General features: G+C 38.8%; 1 long non-coding RNA gene across 1 annotated transcript; it reads right to left on the bottom strand.

The window, feature by feature from the left end:
* Positions 1-1,253: 1,253 nt before the first annotated feature.
* On the bottom strand, positions 1,254-4,634 carry LOC110694235. The gene is made up of 3 exons (XR_002505803.1): positions 3,857-4,634; positions 2,314-2,475; positions 1,254-2,164 (listed from the first exon to the last, which is right to left on the bottom strand). It is a non-coding gene; the product is annotated as an uncharacterized LOC110694235 (long non-coding RNA).
* Between the last annotated feature and the right edge of the window lie 1,485 nt (positions 4,635-6,119).

The following is a 6,119-nucleotide window of genomic DNA, read 5'->3' as shown; positions in this document are numbered from 1 at the left end:
CAGTCGGTATACGCGATCACCGACTGCTATTCCTACTTGGCCAATATTCAGCCTCTTTCAAAATGGTCAAAGACCGCCTGTTTATTTCCCGGATGCTCGTTTGGACGGCTACATGCTTAGGGAAGGGGCAACTACCCAGCATGCAACCGTCCAGGGGCAGGTGAAGCTCATACATCTGGCATACCACATGCACAGTAGAAATGCAAAAACTGAAAATTGAAGCAAGTTGAAGCAAAGCGGCGAAATGTATAAATTGAAGCATAAATGTATAAATTGAAGCAAACTGAAATTTTGATTAAAAATAAAGCCGACTCAGCCGGAAAATGTATAAATTGGCTTATAGCCAAAAGAAATTGTTAGCCGGACCTATGTCTTGGGAAAAAAGAGATACATCAAAATACACGGCACGCAGGCCGGAGAATTAAACTTACAAAGCTCAAGATTTAGCCGGATCCTTGGCGGCGGCTTCAGAAGCAGAGGGGGAAGGGTCTCTTCCTCTTCATTTTCAGCTCGGGCATCTTCATCCCCGTCTGCACCCATCTCCGCATGCATAGCTTCGATCTCCTTCCGAGCCCATACTTCATAAGGCAGTATAATAGGGCCAGGTTCTCCTGCAACCTACGTTTTTTAAAATGGGTGCTTAGCCCAGATGTAGATAAGAACGCCTCATCTCACAAGAACTCGTGTTTGGACACCTAATTCTTGGGCACACTTATCAGTTCACCGGTTGAGAGGGCGGTTTTGGTGAGTTCAAAGAACCTCGTCTCTATTATCCTCTCATAGTCCTCATCCGGGACTCACTACTACATTTTTTACCTATTGCAACCCTCATTTCCGTTACATTAGGCGTCAAAATCCGTGGCATTAGGCCTAATGCAACGACCATGTACCGTGACATCTGATGGCGTTGCAGTAGGTCTAATGCAACGGCATATGACACCTAATGCCACGGCATCAATGATCTATTGCATTAGATCAACACCTGATGCAGCGGCAACATTATTGCCGTGGCATTAGCTATAATATCTAATGCCACGGTTTCCTATACCTAATGACGCAGTTCCCTATACCCTAATGCAATAATAATAATAATAATAATAATAATAATAATAATAATAATAATAATAATAATAATAATAATAATAATAATAATAATAATAATAATAATAATAATAATAATAATAATAATAATAATAATAATAACAACAACAACAACAACAACAACAACAACAACAATAATTAAGACGATTAAATTGGAATTTCATTAATATAAATTGAAGGTTTGTACATTATTGCTCTTAAAGGGAAGAGTTACAATATCAAATTTCACTAATTAAATTAATTGAGAAAAAAAAAAAAAAAAAAAAAAAAAAAAAAATCCTATCAAAGCTAAATCACTGTTCCCAAATACAATGTTTTCAACATTTGTTTGGCTGCTACAACATATACTACAAAAACCAAAATCTATCTTGAAGCCGGAGAGTGATGTTTTGTAGCCGGAGAGATAGTTGTCATCGTCTGCAAGGCAGCAAGTCAGCAAAATTACAGCAGGGGCAGCAGCAACATTATAAAGCAGAGGCAGTAGCAACATTATAGAGTAGATATAGTAGCAGATTATATAGTAGAAACGACAACATCAATGTACAAGGTAAAAGGAATAGCAGCAAGCACCACCCAAACAACATAACAATTTAACAACAGCGGTTTAAACCAATAACATGGCACTACAACTAAAAATACCCTTGCTTCGTATAAGGTAAATCCGAGGTAATCCCAATACACCTAAAATTTTTATCTAAAACTATTAATCTAAATAGAGATATTCAAGAAAAGAAAAAAAATCAACTAAATTCTAGTATAATTACAAGATAGAAATTTAGTAAAGGAAAATTTAGTTTGGAATCAAGAGTAAAAACTAAGCAAGAACTCACAAGGGGTTAGAGATATACATATATAGAACAAACCTGCAATGCAATAAAAAAAATAAAATAAATAAATAAATAAAAAAACAGTATTCATTCAAATTTGCAGTGTTACCAGTGAATATATGTTAATGACAACATCTATATCTTATTAAATTTCTTTCAGGGTACGTACAAATGAATAAGCAAATGTCATATTTTCATGGAGTAGCTGAGGTGGAATTGAGCCAGAGAGTTGATATCTTCCAAAGTGACCGACAAAGCGGCAATCAATAGACAAACAACAAGAAATTGAAAATTAAAAGATTGAAAGAGGGCAATACAATAATGGTGAAATTCGATAAAGAATTCAAGAAATTTTCAAATCAAAAAATAAATGCGTCAGACATACAAGTGCTTACAACTATGCAGCATATCAAGACCTGGTTTAGTGCCATTTGAGACATGTAATGTTCCAGTAAGCTTGTTTTCAGCAAGATCCAGCCAATAAAGCTTAGAAAGATTACCAATTGAACTTGGTATTGACCCGCTTAAACTATTAGAATTCAACGATCTGCAGAACACCAAAATGCAGAATTCAGACCATTATTTTCTTAAAAAAAATGAAAATCGGAGAAGGAAAGGATTGTCAAGCCACAGAGAGCACAAAGCCAAAAACAAATTGAACAAGCTACAGTAGCTAGGAGACCAATCTATTTGCATGCCAATCAATATTAAGATCTCAAAAATTCAAATGGTAAATAAATAAAAGACAACATAATACAAAAGAAATATACAAATAAGAAATACACAAGCAGCAAACAACACGAATAACCATCATGTGGCTTTGGCTTATATAACAAAATTGAAATAAAAAAATAAATAAAGCTGGCCAAATACATCTCTGCCACTAAATGTCAAAATAAAATATGTGTGTGTTTGGAGAGGAGGGAGGTAATTGAGATTGGTTAAATGTATCTTCACATGTAGTTTAGGACACAAGCTTTTGAACCCTCGTTCATCTAGAACTCACAACACCCTTCCCAAATCAATTAATGTAATTTTCAAAGATCAGAGCATTAAGAAAAGCAAAGATAAATATTGAATTATGTCAAAACTTCCCTAAAATGCAGGTTCTATGTCACCCCATTCAATGTATGCCTGAAAATAAATCTTACTTGGATTAAGCAAGGACCTTGATCACATTCCATTTAATTTGCATTCTAATGGCATTCACAACGTTAGGTTCATTTAAAATTCTTACAAATTTTCCAAGAGATTTGCATTTTAACAAATACTATTTCAGAGGATGCGTCCAATAGAAGCAGATTTCAGAATATACCATTGTTAGACAGGAATCTCTTTCATTACATTCATCATTAAATCATTTTCATCTTCAAGTGTCATGTTCTCATACGGAATTTCTTTCAAGACCCCAATCCCATTGCACCCCATTCTCCAAACACATACTTCATCTTTTCCAAATTGTAATATACTAATAAGTAGTAACCATGCTCATTTCCGAAGCATCAATATACTATTTTGCTCTATCTCACCCAAACGAAACGCAATGCCCTTAACCAATTCCAACATGAATCGTCTATAAGCACCAATTACTAGACATTCTAACACCAACTATAGTAATCTACTGTCATCATTACCTATACCATAACATTTGCATTACCATAACCAACAAAACAACCAAAAGCACACTTATTTGCAAGTTAAAAATCTACCAATTTTCCAATAATCAAACCAAATACTAACAATATGATCAAATATTTATAACAAAAACTACTAAAAATCAGAAATTAAAGATAATACAAGGAACCTGGCAAGAAAAGAAAGGCGAGAAACCCAAACGAAAGAAATTAATCTGACAGTTCTCGAGGAATTAAACTGTTTTACAAACGAAAGAAATAGAGGTAGAAATGCAATAGAAATAGCGATTATACCTGACTCCATTATTGAGCTACCAAGCGACCAAGAACACCAGGTCCAACAATTAGCAAATCACTCTCACCAACTACCACAGACAATGATGATGTTCCTGATTAACATTAAATTGTCAATTGATTGAATATCCCTAAGTGTATAATTGTCAAAATTGGAACAATAATTGAAACAGGGGAGAAAGTAGCGAGAAAGAAGAAAAAGGAGAGATAAAGAGAGAAGGCTTACTCAAAGATCAGGGCACGAAGCCGGAGTTCGAGCGACGTTAGTTCAGCAACTCTCCACCACCGCCATCAATTACAAATCAAAACTCACCATCGCTGCTTTCCACCACCGCCAACAGTTACAAATGGAAACCCTAGAAATCGAAAAAAAAAATCAAAAATTTGAACTAGTAATTATGCAAAGGAACCCTAAATTTGACATTTAAAGAGGAAAGTTTAAAGAAGCTTATACCATGAACACCAATCAAAACCCTAAAAATCGAACCGCAACGTCGTTATCACTCGCGACCATCATCACCACCATGACCATCAGTGAATGAGGAGGGAGAAGAAAGAGAGAGAATTTAATTTTGTGAGCGACGGTGGTTGTGGATGTGGTTACGGCTGCGGTGATGGTTGCCTTCGTCTTTGAGGAAGAGAATAGGGAGAAGGAGAGAAAGAGAGAGGAGAGAGAATTGAGGTGGTGAGATCTGAGAAGAGAGTGAACTTTAAGCGCATTTTCATACGGAGTGAACTGTCGTGGCAATAGCCTTTCAGGTCGTTGTATTAGTACACCTAATGCAATAGCTTCTTGAAGCCGTTACGGTAGCTCCACCTTTTGATGTACAAAGTTTATGTCGTTGTATTAGGTTTATCTAATGCAACGGCAATAAAATGAGTCGTTGCACTAGCTCTTTTTAGCCGTTGCATTTGATTAAAAATGTAGTAGTGATTCGGGGCATCTTACATTTTTGCCCAAGGAGCTCAGGCTTCCGGTTGTAAGTCCTGAACTCACGGTTCTCCTCTTTGATGGGAGAAAAAACCAGATAAAACCAGTTCTTCCAGTCTGACCACTTAGACGGTTTATCCAACGTCATCAAGTACTGGGGATAAGTGGTCAGAGTATACCAAGCTCTCCACCCGCCTGGGCTCTGGCTTAAATAGTGCATGTGGGCGAAGGCCTCCCAACCGGGGTTTAGGCCCTGTATCTCGCAGGCGACAATGTAACCCAAAATGTTAACCCAAGAATTAGGGGTTAACTGCCATATACCCAGACCATATTCTCTTAAGATGGCCTTTTATGGTGTCAAGAAGAGGGAAGCGGAGGCCGGCTAGAAAGGCCGCCTCATAGCAGCCAAAATACCCGTTTGCATTGCGCTGGTCGTCTTCCCGGGCAATTGTTCCCATCTCAGGCGGCACTCAAATTTTGTACCCCCCTCCTAGAGGCCACATGAGTACAAAATTTCCCAAGTTCCTCTCCATGCTGGCCTGGTCTTTGGCTGAGACTTGGATGAGGAAGGGATCACCCTTATTATTCCAGGTGGGTCTCTCCTCCTCCTCGCTATTCCTAGGGGCCACATGAGTACAAAATTTCCCAAGTTCCTCTCCATGCTGGCCCGGTCTTTGGCTAAGACTTGGATGAGGGGGGATCACCCTTATTATTCCAGGTGGGTCTCTCCTCCTCCTCGCTATCTACAACTGGTGTAAGATAGCTGCTGCTACTGCCTTCAGAGTCTGATGTAGAGGCGGTTTCTTTGCTGCTCTCATCACTAGAGGATTTTTCCTCCTCCTCAGCTCCAGAGATAGAGGCGGCATCCTCGCCGCCTCCATTATCGAACCCTTGGATTCCATCACTGGGGGTGCTTGGGGTACCTCTTGGGGATTCCCTTGTCATCTCAGCCTAGTTTGTTTCAAGCGGCAACTCTTCGGAGCTTTCTCCTATGTACTCCGGATCTACAGCCGTTTTTCTAGTACGAGCCATTGTGTCCTGCACAGAGACAGAAACGATCGGATTGGGAGATGAACAAGGGGAATCCCAGTACCCAGAGGCGGCTCCCTGAGTCTTAGACTCAGCCTTACCAGGGGACCGGTTGACCACTAAATCGTGGTGTGCCAGGTGTGTGGTTGGTGAGTCCATTTACTTTTAAAGCCAAAGAAAGAAAAAAGAAAACCAGAAACAAAATACATGAAAGAGCTGAAGGGGGTAGAGACGGTACCTTAAAAGTAAGCTGAAAGATTAAACAGTGTTGACCGGCTGGTAAAGCAGATGTAATTCAATGGA

This window comes from Chenopodium quinoa, unplaced genomic scaffold (genome assembly GCF_001683475.1).
Source record: "Chenopodium quinoa cultivar QQ74 unplaced genomic scaffold, ASM168347v1, whole genome shotgun sequence".
NCBI lineage: Eukaryota > Viridiplantae > Streptophyta > Magnoliopsida > Caryophyllales > Amaranthaceae > Chenopodium > Chenopodium quinoa.
The sequence above is the reverse complement of the archived record's forward strand: the minus strand, read 5'-3'. Positions and strand labels throughout refer to the sequence as shown.